The following is a 13,850-nucleotide window of genomic DNA, read 5'->3' as shown; positions in this document are numbered from 1 at the left end:
GGTCATTCCCCCGGTCCCCTCACTCCACATTTCCCTCTTTTGAAGTCCACACCCTCAGACTCTTTCACCCTTTTCCCCTCCGAGTGGCAGTTGTCTACCGCCCCCCGGGCTCACCCCGCCAATTCCTGGATCATTTTGCTGCCTGGCTTCCACAATTTCTATCCTCTGAAACACCCACTCTCATCATGGGTGACTTCAACATCCCCATTGATAACCCAATCTCCTCATCTGCCTCCCAGTTTCTATCTTTAACCTCGTCCCTAGGTCTGTCACAACTTACTAACTCTCCTACACATGAAGACGGGCATTCTCTTGACCTGGTCTTCTTCCGGCTCTGCTCAGTTTCTGACTTTATTAACTCTCCTCTCCCGCTTTCTGACCACAATCTTCTCTGCTTTACTATCAAATATTCTCTGCCTCCTCAGGTCATCCCTACGTATCAGACATACAGAAATCTACATGCCATTAACACTGGGAAACTCATAGACAGTCTACAGTCCTCATTGTCCCCTATCTCTTCCCTCTCCTGTCCCAATCTGGCTGCCAAACTTTACAATAACACTCTCAAAAATGCATTGGATGAAGCAGCCCCCACTACACTCCGAACCACCCGACAAAGACGACGACAACCCTGGCACACGCCTCAATCCCGCTTTCTTTAGCGGTGCTTGAGATGTGCCGAACGACTGTGGAGAAAATCGCATTTGGATGCAGATTTCCTCCATTACAAATTTATGCTCAAAACTTACAACTCTGCCCTTCACCGCGCCAAACAAGTCTACTTCACTTCTCTCATCTCCACACTATCTAATAATCCAAAACGCCTCTTTGATACTTTTCACTCCCTCCTTAGTCCTAAAGTGCAGACGCCAATCACAGATCTCAGTGCTGAAGACCTGGCCAATTATTTTAAAGTTAAAATTGACAACATCCGCCATTATATTATCTCCCAGTTCCCTAGTAACATCGATCCCCTTCCCCCCCGCACTCCCTCTTCTTCACACTCAGCATTTGACCCAATAACTGAAGAAGTCTCGAGGCTCCTCTCTTCTTCTCGTCCTACTACCTGCCCTAGTGATCCTGTCCCCTCACACCTCCTCCAGTCCCTCTGCCCAGCTGTCACTGGTCACCTCACTAAAATATTTAACCTCTCTCTTTCCTCTGGTATCTTTCCCTCCGCTTTTAAACATGCCATTATAAACCCATTATTGAAAAAAACAACTCTTGACCCATCCAGCGCTGCCAACTACCGACCAGTCTCTAATCTGCCCTTCATCTCCAAACTCCTGGAACGCTTGGTCTACTCTCGCCTTATCCGCTATCTCTCTGCTAACTCCATTCTTGACCCCTTACAATCTGGTTTCCGCACTCTACACTCCACAGAAACTGCCCTTACTAAAGTCTCAAATGATCTCTTGGCGGCTAAATCGGACGGTAAATCCTCTCTCCTGATTCTTTTGGATCTCTCTGCAGCCTTTGACACTGTAGACCACAAACTCCTACTTAACATGCTCCACTCTATTGGCCTTAAGGACGCGGCTCTCTCTTGGTTTTCCTCCTATCTCTCTGACCGCTCATTCAGTGTGTCATTTGCTGGTTCCACTTCTTCTCCTCTTCCCCTTGATAACGGGGTTCCTCAGGGATCAGTCCTAGGTCCGCTGCTCTTTTCTCTCTACACAGCTCCTATTGGACAAACCATCAGCAGATTTGGCTTCCAGTACCATCTCTACGCTGATGACACCCAATTATATACCTCTTCCCGTGATATCACCCCTGCTCTAATACAGAACACCAGTGATTGTCTGTCCGCTGTCTCTAACATCATGTCCTCTCTCTATCTGAAACTGAATCTTTCTAAAACTGAGCTCCTTGTGTTCCCACCATCTACTTCCCTCCCTAAACCTGATGTCTCCATCTCTGTGTGTGGCACTATCATAACTCCTAAGCAGCACGCCCGCTGTCTCAGGGTTATTTTTTACTCAGATCTTTCCTTTACTCCTCACATACAATCACTTTCACGCTCCTGTCATTTTCACCTCAAAAACATCTCCAGAATCCGCTCTTTTCTTACGGAGGAAACTGCCAAAACTCTCATTGTTGCTCTGATTCACTCTCGTCTTGACTACTGTAACTTATTACTAGTCGGTCTTCCCCTCACTAAACTCTCCCCTCTCCAATCTATCCTCAATGCAGCAGCCAGGCTCATCTTTATGACCAACCGCTACACCAACGCCTCTAATCTGTGCCAGTCACTGCACTGGTTGCCCATCCCCTTCCGAATAAAATTCAAACTTATTACTCTCACCCACAAAGCTCTCCACAGTGCTTCGCCTCCTTACATCTCCTCCCTCATCTCTGTCTACCACCCTACTCGGGCTCTACGTTCTGCCAACGACCTTAGATTAAAATCCTCCATAATCCGAACCTCCCACTCCCATCTCCAGGATTTCTCTCGTGCTGCACCAGTCCTCTGGAATGCGCTACCCTAGACAATCAGATTAATTCCCAATATCCACAGTTTTAAACGTGCCCTGAAAACACATCTATTTATACAGGCCTATAACATTCCCTAATCTGACTCCTTTCCATGGCCCTCCATTTAGATTAGTCATCAGAATAAGATTCCCTCACACTCCTTCTCTTCATGTCCGTCATACACGGATACTGGCTGGTGACCGGCTCATGCAGCTTTATGTTACCACCGCATGTGTATAAAAATGACCGGACCATTGTACGGAACAAACACGGTTACACTTTGTGTCTCCCTTATTTCCCCATAGATTGTAAGCTCTTGCGAGCAGGGTCCTCACTCCCCAGATTTGAATTGTAAATGAACTTTGTCACTATGTAATGTCTGATATTGTTTGTTTCATGTCCCCTCTAAATTGTAAAGTGCTGCGTAATATGTTGGCGCTATATAAATAAAGATTATTATTATTAATAGCTGTTTCCAAAACGAAAAGAATTATGTTTGAGAATAAATTCTATACAGTTCATTAAAAACAGTCTGTGTAGTGGGCATCTCAGTGTTGGAGACTAGGACTGATTCAATCACTTCTAAATCCTTATCGTGAGGGATGTTGCTATAAAGTGCAGTAACGTCAGCTGTCAAAAAACATATAGGTGATGTTGTGGGATTAATGCTTAATGTACGTATGTCCCTGATCAGATGAGTGGAATCTTTTAAAGAGGCTCTGTCACCAGATTTTGCAACCCCTATCTCCTATTGCAGCAGATCGGCGCTGCAATGTAGATTACAGTAACGTTTTTATTTTTAAAAAACGAGCATTTTTTGCCAAGTTATGACCATTTTTGTATTTATGCAAATGAGGCTTGCACAAGTCCAAGTGGGCGTGTTTAAAGTAAAAGTCCAAGTGGGCGTGTATTATGTGCGTACATCGGGGCGTTTTTACTACTTTTACTAGCTGGGCGTTCTGACGAGAAATATCATCCACTTCTCTTCAACTCCAGGGCATCCTTTCTATGAACTGGAGCCCAGAACTGAACTGCATATTCTAGAGGAGGCCTCACTAATGCTTTGTAAAGTGGCAATATTACATCCCTGTCCCGCGAGTCCATGCCTCTTTTAATACACGACAATATCCTGCTGGCCTTTGAAGCAGCTGATTGACACTGCATGCTGTTATTGAGTTTATAATTTACAAGTACACCCAGATCCTTCTCAACAAGTGAATCCACCAGTGTAGCTCCCCCTAGGACATATGATGCATGCAGGTTGTTGGTACCCAGATGCATAACTTTACATTTATCTACATTAAACTTCATCTGCCAAGTGGACGCCCAAACACTTAGTTTGTTTAAATCTGCCTGCAATTCATGAACATCTTCCATAGACTGAACTATATTACATAGCTTGGGATCATCTGCAAAAATAAAAATAGTGCTATTAATCCCATCCTCTATATCATTAATAAATAAGTTGAATAATAGTGGCCCCAGCACTGAACCCTGGGGTACACCACTTATTACCGGGGACCATTCAGAGTAGGAATCATTGACCACAACTCTCTGGATACGGTCCTTGAGCCAATTCTCAATCCAATTACAAACTATATTTTCTAAACCTATAGTCCTTAATTTACCCATTAGGCGTCTATGGGGGACAGTGTCAAATGCCTTTGCAAAGTCCAAAAACACTAAATCCAAAGCGGCCCCTCTGTCTAGGCTTCTGCTTACCTCTTCATAAAAACAGATTAGGTTAGTTTGACAACTTCTGTCCTTAGTAAAACCGTGCTGGCTGTCACTTATAATACTATTTTTTGTCACATAATCCTGTATATAGTCCCTCAATAGCCCCTCAAACATTTTCCCCACGATGGATGTTAAGCTTACTGGTCTATAATTACCCGGGGAAGACCTAGAGCCCTTTTTGAAAATAGGCACCACATTTGCGCTGCGCCAGTCCCTTGGCACTATACCAGTCACTAGAGATTCTCTGAATATTATGAAAAGGGGGACAGAAATAACTGAACTAAGCTCTTTAAGAATTCTAGGGTGTAACCCATCTGGTCCCGGGGCCCTGTGCACATTTATTTTATTTAATTTAGCTTGGACCATATCTACATTCATCCAATTCAGTATATCAACTGATATATTAACAGCACTGGCACCGGCTACATCAGCTGCTCTTTCTTCAGTTGTATATACAGAGCTAAAGAACCCATTTAGTAACTCTGCCTTCTCTTGATCCCCTGTGACCAACTCCCCATTACCATTATCTAGGGGTCCTACATGTTCAGACCTTGGCTTTTTAGCATTTATATACTTGAAGAATTTTTTGGGATTGGTTTTACTATACTTGGCCACCTGCCTTTCATTTTGTATTTTTGCTAATTTTATTACATTTTTACAGATTTTATTAAGCTCTTTATATTTTACAAAGGCTGCAGATGTACCCTCAGATTTGTATTTTTTAAATGCCCTTTTTTTGTCATGTATTGCCCCTTTCACAGAAGGTGTAAGCCATGTGGGGCTTATTTTGAGTCGTTTATACTTGTTACATATAGGAATAAATTTTGCACTATAATAACTCAAAGTAGATTTGAAAATCTCCCATTTATCATTTGTCCCATTATATGACATTAGTTCTTCCCAGTCTATATCCTGAATTGCAGCCCTCATCCTGGGGAATTTGGCTTTCTTAAAATTAAATGTTTTTGCCCTCCCAGCCTGCGTTTGTTTTTTACAGTATAGGTAAAATGTAACTATATTATGATCACTGTTACCGAGGTTTTCACGAACATTGACATTCCCAACAAGATCTGCATTATTAAAAATGACCAGATCCAACAGAGCTTCACCTCTAGTCGGGTCTTCCACAAACTGGCCCATAAAATTTTCCTGCAACAGGTTGAGGAAATGTCTCCCCTTTGCAGTTGAAGCTGAACCATGACACCAATTAATATCCCGGAAATTAAAATCTCCCATTATCACTACAGTACCCGCCTGTGCAGCCCTCTCCATCTGTTTATATAGCTGAACTTCCATCTCCTCAGTTATATTGGGGGGTCTATAGATTACACCAAAAGTAATTTTTTCAGTGTTTACCTCCCTTTCTAGTTCCACCCACAAGGTTTCAACCTCTTCACAGTATTCACCCACTATTGTCTCTTTCACACTCGCCTTCATATCATTTCTCACATACAGACATACACCACCACCTTTCCTATTTGTCCTGTCTTTCTGAAACAGTGTAAAACCCTGTAGATTTACAGCCCAGTCATGTGAAGAGTCTGGCCATGTCTCAGCAACACCAACTATATCTATATTTTCTTCCAGTATCAAGGCCTCCAGCTCCGCCATTTTGCTTGCTAGACTTCTGGCATTTGTGAACATACACTTTAACCTGCCTGTCAGTTTTTCACTTTTATTATCAGAAATGTGATTTGACATTATTTGGGCATTTTTATTTACACTGCTGTTTTGTAACGAAAGGATCTCCTTATCTTGTTGCCTAGTCCTCTCCCCACATTCTGTTTCTCCCCCCACCAATATAGTCTGACCCCTCTAACCTGGCTACCCCTTTTTTTTCTACATTGACCTCCCTCCTCAGCCCTAGTTTAAATACTCCACCACCCCAGCTAGAATTCTCTCCCCCAGCACAGCGGACCCCCTTCCATTTAGGTGCAAATCATCTGCAGAATACAGTTTGTACCCCAATGAAAAGTCAGCCCAGTGCACTAGGAACCCAAAACCTTCTCCTCTACACCAAGACTTAAGCCATGCATTTAACTCCCTGAGCTCCCGCTGTCTTTCCTGTGATGCGCATGGCACAGGCAGTATTCCTGAGAATACAACCTTGGAGGTCCTTCCCTTCAGCTTGTAGCCTAGTTCTTTAAAATTATTCTTAAGGCTCCTCCACCTACCATTTATTCTGTCGTTGGTACTGACATGGACCACGACAGCTGGATCATCACCAGCCCCTCCCAGCAATTTGTCCACCCGTTCCACCACATGCCGAACCCTGGCACCAGGGAGACAGCAAACCATTCGGTTGAGGTGGTCTTGGCGACAAATTATTCTATCCGTCTTCCTGATTATAGAATCCCCTATGACTATTAATTGTCTTGGCTTACCTGCATTACCATCCCGCCGACTACTAGATGGGCTGTTCTCCCGGCTGTTAGGGAGATCAGTATCCACTAGGGCTGCCATTTCTGAGACTGACACCCTCGCATCATCACCCAACTTGGCAATTTTGGTTGGAATGTCAGAAACCGGATCGGCCTTCCTTTTCTTTGACCCCTTTCTACTGCCCCTAACTACATTAACCCAGCTACTTACCTGATCCTGCTCACCCATGTCTTCACCCTCCAGTTCTAACTCACTAAATGCATGCTCCGTGAGCAGCATGCTTCGCTTAAGATTGTCTATCCTCCTCAGTGTTGCATTTTGCTCCTCCAGATCTCTAATACGAGCTTCCAGGTGAACAACATGCTCACATCTGCCACAGAGGTATTCACCCTGGAACTGTGGCTCCAGTCGAGCATACATATGGCAAACTGTGCACTGAAGAAAACCTCCAATCTTGCTGGCCATTATCCCAGTTACAAAAAAACAGCGAACAGTTGTTAATGCAAAAAGAAAAAGAGTACTTACTGGGGCTTTAACTCCTCTTTTGAACTCCGGTTTTTGGAACTCCACTTGATATACAAACCACTTGTTTTTTCAAGCCCACAGAAGATCCATCAAGTAATTCCTTTTCCATAGAAATCCAATGTTTCATAGGAACTTTAGTCTTCCACATTCTGGTTTGATCCAAAATTGCTGCATAATAATAATGAGCCAAGTTCGGGAGACCCAAACCCCCTTTAACAATTGGCTGGTATAATACCTCCGCAGCTACTCTAGGGCGGGAGTTTTTCCATATATATTTATTAATTATACCTTGGAGTCTTTTAAGATAAGATACCGATAGCAGAATAGGTAAATTTCTAAATAGATATAGTATTTTTGGGAGGATCATCATCTTAACCGCAGAGATTCTCCCTACCCATGATGCCTCAAACTTCATGTACTTCGATAAGTCTGCTTCTATCGCAGATACCAATGGTATATAATTATATTTATATAAAAGAGAGGTGGGGTAGGTAAGTTGTATTCCTAAGTATGAGAAAGAGTGCTCAACCCAAACAAACGGAAATTTCTTCCGGAGAGAGTCCAAAAGACGACGAGAAATATTCATACTCAAAACCATAGACTTAGTAACATTAAGCTTATAATACGAAACTGCACTAAAAGCCTCCAATATCTTAGTGACCTCTAATAGAGATGTCTCAGGGTCAGATAAAGCAATGAGCACATCATCCGCAAATAAGCCAATTTTATGAGATATATCCCCCACCGTTATCCACACTATGGGTTTTCAATTCATTCCTCAAAGAATAAATCTGAAAAATTATATATTATTAATATTTATCTATACATTTTTGCAGTCTTCTAAGGGAAACCAATAGTTTGCCCCCAGATTAAGAATAGTTTCTGTTATGTTAAAGAGAATGAAGCTTTATTAGCACATAAATACGACGCTGTGGATTATTTGGGTAAAGTGCCGGGTCTAGTAAACAGGTGATCCTGACTCTCAACAGTGTATTGTCCTTTCAATATTGTGAATATGTGTTCAACCAAAGACATGTTACCCAAACTTTATACCACTGCCCATGTTCCATCACTAGTCACATGTATTCTGACTATAGAGACCATGCAAAGCCAACTGAAAAAAATAACAGCATTTAAAGGGGTTATCCAGTTTTTATAAAATGTTTTACTTGTTTGTAGAATAGGAAATAATACAGTTTTCTAATATAAATGTATTATAGATTCTGCCCACACACATTTCTTATAGTGCATGTGGCCCCTGTCATAGTAGAATGGTACAGCCCACAGATTAGTTCTGAGTAATGTATCCACAGGCTAACTGAATATTACTAAACATGGCGTCAGTCATGTGACCCCCCCACACACACATCATGTGACCCCACACAGACATCATGTGACCCCTTGCAGTTTGGTTACATGACATACATGTGTTGAGGCCTCATAGAAGTCATCCATGCGATAAGTGGATAGGAGTAATGGCGGAATAATGATAAACAACTACTTTACTGCCTGTATTCACTGTCTCTAGATGATTTATAAAATGGCCGCCTGTCTCTAGGGGATGTTGTTATGATGTTAATAAAGTTTAAATATTTATAAAAAAAAAAACAACACACAGAGGAGACTGGAGAAGAATGTAAGAGCGGCTCCTCACAGACATGATGGACATGATGAGGAGATGTTGCTGGAGGTAGAAATACTTTAGAACTTCTGCTCCCCAATAAACTATAATTCACCTGTTATATACCTGGACAGTGTTACCTGAATACCAGGCGTCACATGACTGCCGCCATCTTTAGGGTATGTGCACACACACTAATTACGTCCGTAATTGACGGACGTATTTCGGCCGCAAGTCCCGGACCGAACACAGTGCAGGTAGCCGGGCTCCTAGCATCATAGTTATGTACGATGCTAGGAGTCCCTGCCTCGCTGCAGGACAACTGTCCCGTACTGAAAACATGATTACAGTATGGGACAGTTGTCCTGCAGCGAGGCAGGGACTCCTAGCATCGTACATGAGTATGATGCTAGGAGCCCGGCTCCCTGCACTGTGTTCGGTCCACTACTTGCGGCCGAAATACGTCCGTCAATTACATCCGTAATTAGTGCGTGTGCACATACCCTTAGTCCATTCAGCTGTTCTAAGGGTGAGTTTCTATGGACTAATCTGTGGGCTATACCATTTATTTTAGACAAAGGCAAACACACTGGTATAAAAAAAGGTATGTGATCCACATTTTAAATACATATATATTAGAAATCTGTATGATGTCCTATAAATAAATTAATAAAACAAATTAAAATTGGGCAACCCCTTTTAGGTGTAGGAGTCTACCCTAGGAAGTTGTCCTAATAACGGTCAGATTACTGAGGTGTGCCCACCACCATCCTCTGTGAGAGAAATCCAGCAGAGGAGGGAAGTGTGTGTTTTCGTGTCACAGTGTATATATGTGTGTATAGGTGTGTGTCGCAGTGTATATATTATATATGTTTATGTATTTCATCTCCCTGCAAGATGATTGAACCAGTCTCCTTCCGAGGGCAGAATTTATAATCATACTGGGAAATCTACGCAATAATCTCCTTTCTTTCTGGTCTATGGGCAACATCTGAAAGTTCCTCTTCCAGTCCCAACGTTATCTAAGGTCCCAGAAGCTAATATGTACCATGCTGACTTTCTACACATTTAAAAGAAGGCAAAAGAGGCAATTGTCAAAGCTGTAAGTCGCTTCAAGAAAAATGCAGACAAAAGAGGAGGTCTCCCTTACCAATCAAAAGCCTGATCCAACGTTTGAGGCATTGCCCCTGATCCAAAGTTCCCAAAAGATTTCAGAGAAAAGGAATGTAGTATAAGCTGTGATGGCTAAGAGGTTAAGGTGTTGGACTTGAAATCCAATGGGGTTTCCCCACACAGGTTCACAGTGAAGCATTTTATAAAGAGAGAGAAAATAAAAACCTTCCACATGGACTCCTTCAGTTTCACTTTGTGCCTTTCCTGTCTCATAAAACTGTAAAATAACTGAAATGAATCATGCTGCAGTGTTCCCAGGAAAATAGCAATTTCTGTACTTCTTAGAAAACTTGGATCATACCTGTCTCTTTTTGTAAAGCAATTTGCTGCTCATAGAGCCCTACCCAACAGCTCTGTCACTAATCAGAAGCTGAATCCTACATTTTGAGCCCTGACCCTGAACTGATTTTCCAAAAGACGTCAGAAAAAGCAGCAAGGGTAAAATCTGTGTTGTACAAGTGGATAGAGGCCTTTTCAGCCTTTAAAAATTGTCTGCAGATGGTTTAATTGCAGTAAGAATGGTCTCTTACCAATATACTGTCTGTAGCTGAAATGCCTCTATATGCCAGTCTCATATGCAGTCACATGACAATGTTTCCGGTGTTTATCCCTAGTGTCATATATTGTACACAGAACACTTGGTTATCTCCCCTCCGCCTCCCTGTAGAATATGATGTCATATATTATATGCCTCTTCTTTCCACTGCTTCCCGCTCTCCCCACCTCCCCCTATCTCTGGCAGGATTGTGTTTCAAATGCTGGGACGCAAAAAGATCGTACCATTGTGCCATTGACCAGGTAACCAATTCTACTCCTCCTTGGGGCAGGGTATACCCTTTGTCTGATTGGATTTTCAGAATTGGGAACACGATATCCAAAAATGTAAAACACAAAATTTCCAACGTAATAATAGTGTATTCAAATGGAATCAGTTGCGCCCTAATAGGGCAAGATAGAGATAAAGCTCAGCCTATACATCTTCAAATGATGGCTCCTCCGGTGGATGTTTTTTAGGCAAACGCCCCAATTGGGGGCACGGTCCAGGACCAAAAGATGGAGAAAGCAGAAAAACCAGAGCTCCAGATTGAGGAAAGGATCTCAGGAACAAGAAACCAAGGACCAACTAAAGGTAATTAACCTTTCTAATGTGATTCTGTCTTAAGCTCAGACCGGTTGCTAACCGCCCGTAAATTTACGGGCAGTCCACAAAAATGGGTGTTTTTTTCTGCCGTCCCTTGCGTCCGGCAGAAAAAAAGCACAGCTTGAGATTTTTCTGCATTCTCCCGGAACTTTGCACTGTGCATGCGCCAAAATGTTCATGCGCAGTGCAAAGGAATAGTAGGGTGCAACATGAGGTCAGGTGACTCAGGTCAAGTGACTGGACTGGTCCACTCTGGGCCATCACCGACCCCAGTCGGAAGAGGACCTCCGTCACATGACCTCAGTGAGTCACATCAGGCAGAGCCGAGAGGTAGCAGTAGGCTACCACTCGCCACTCTGTTTGCATTTTGCAGTGTGGCACTATTTACAAGGGGGGGTTTGTGGAGCTATTCACTAGGCGGGGCTGTGTGGTGCTATTTACAAGGCGGGGCTGTGAGGAGCTATTTACAAGGGGGGGCTGTGTGGAGCTATTTACAAGGGGGCTGTGTGGAGCTATTTACAAGGGGGTCTGTGTGGAGCTATTTACAAGGGGGGCAGTGTGGAGCTATTTACAAGGGGGGCAGTGTGGAGCTATTTACAAAAGGGACAGTGTGGAGCTATTTACAAGGGTGCAGTGTGGAGATATTTACAAGGAGGGCTGTGTGGAGCTATTTACAGGGGGGACTGTGCGGCGTGTCCATTATGTTAAAAACAACAAGTTTACATTGTCCTTACTGTCACTCTGGATTCTCCTGCAGTGTGGGGAATTTATGAATACTGTAATAAGAAGCGAGGTTCATGGTGACAATTCAGCTTCTCTGCTTTGTAAGTAAACCAGGCTCTTCTTTTCTTCCTTACATCCACAATATTTTTCCTTCATAGATCCCGGTCACAGTTGACCTCCGGTAAATATAATTTGGGTGTTTGGCAGATCCCGGCTAATTCCACCCAAAAAACAAATAAACAAACACTCTTATTGGCTGTTTAACCCGTTAGTGGCCATCTTTTCACGATCCCTGCTCTAACGAGTGAGATCGATATCAGTATCGATCTCACACGCTTAATCCCTCAGATGCGTAACTCAATAGCGAGCGCCGCATCTGAGTGGTTTTGGAGAGAGGGAGCTCCCTCTCTCAACCCACCGGCACCCTGCGCATGATTGCAGAAATCCGGTGTATTCTATGGCAGCCGGGGGCCTAATAAAGACCTGCTAGGTCATGCCAGAAACATGGCCTAGCAGATTCCTGTCCGTTTTACACGGACAGGCACTAAGACACTGCAATTGTAATGAATCTGGGTAGGGAGACGGTCAGGTGAGCCCTAGTCTAGCCGCAACTCAGTCCCTGCCTACTTGAACGGCCTGTCCTAAGCGACGGCGTACAACTGGGCGACGGTCCCTACGCTCAATAGGTGCAAGACAGACAACACAAGACAAGGGCACACAGAAGCAAAGGGGGAAGTTGGGGCAGTTGCCCACGGCAATACTGTGAACAACAGGCAGAGTGGACGAGCCGAGTCAAACCAGGAGAGTACGTGGTAGCAAAATCAGAGCAGGAGAATCGTCAGTCAGGTCAGGGTCAATATCAAACAGCGGTCAATCAGGAAAATAGCAGGAAACGCAGAGCCAGGAAAGAAGACAATAACAGGCAAGGAACAACTGCAAGTGAGGGTATAAATAGACCAAGGGCGGGAGCTAGAACTGTCAGGCCAGGCTGTGATAGGTTCTCCCTCTCCTCAGCCTGCTAGCCTGAGTGGTAACAGATCGCGTCACTCTAGCAGGCCTTGGTGCTAATGAAGGCTGATTAACCCTGGGCGTCGACACAGAACCTGTGTCTGGCAAACCCTTTTCAGTACCCCCCCTTTTATGAGGGGCCACTGGACCCTTCCTAGGTGGTCCTGGCTTGATGGGGAACCGAAGATGGAACTTCCTGAGCAATATACCGGCATGAACATCCCGGGCGGGTACCCAAGTCCTCTCCTCAGGCCCGTATCCTTTCCATGGACCAGGTACTGGAGGGAGCCTTGGACCATCCTGCTGTCCACAATCTTGGCTACCTCGAATTCTACCCCTTCAGGAGTGAGAACAGGGACCGAAGCAGCCAAGGACGGGGAGCAGCTTTTCAAGAGGGAGGCCTGGAACACATTGTGTATCTGAAAAGACGGGGGTAGCTCCAGCCGGAAGGAGACAGGGTTAAGGACCTCGATGATTTTGTACGGCCCTATATACCGGGGAGCAAATTTCTTGGACGGAACTTTAAGGCGCAAATTTTTAGAAGACAGCCACACCAGATCCCCGACCACAAACAGGGGGTTAGTTGAACGTCTTTTATCTGCCTGAGTCTATTGGATGCTCTGGGATGCCTCAAGGTTCATCTGAACCTGGGCCCAGACTGTGCACAGTTCCCGATGAACTACATCTACCTCGGGATTGTTGGAACCACCAGGTGAAACGGAGAACCGTGGATTAAACCCAAAATTACAGAAGGGGGAGAGACCATGCATTTGCTGAGCCAGGGCCTCAAGGGGGTCCATAGTCGAGTCAGGGACTAGGGTAGAAAAGGCATAGGGCCTGTGATTATGTAATGAATCGGGGTAGGGAGACGGACAGGTGAACCCTAGTCTACCCGCAACTCAGTCCCTGCCTACTTGCACGGCAAGTCCTAAGCGACGGCGTACAACTGGGCAATGGTCCCTACGCTCAATAGGTGCAAGACAGACAACACAAGACAAGGGCACACAGAAGCAAAAGGGGGAAGTTGGGGCAGTTGCCCACGGCAAATCCGTGAGCAACAGGCAG

At 44.3% G+C, this 13,850-nt stretch overlaps 1 pseudogene; it reads left to right on the top strand.

Annotated features, from left to right (window-relative positions):
- The window catches only part of LOC142698297 (uncharacterized), a 617,727-nt pseudogene that overhangs the window by 456,527 nt on the left and 147,350 nt on the right, over positions 1-13,850 (top strand).

This window comes from Rhinoderma darwinii, chromosome 1 (assembly GCF_050947455.1).
Source record: "Rhinoderma darwinii isolate aRhiDar2 chromosome 1, aRhiDar2.hap1, whole genome shotgun sequence".
Lineage (NCBI taxonomy): Eukaryota > Metazoa > Chordata > Amphibia > Anura > Rhinodermatidae > Rhinoderma > Rhinoderma darwinii.
This window is presented reverse-complemented; position numbering and strand designations above follow the sequence as displayed.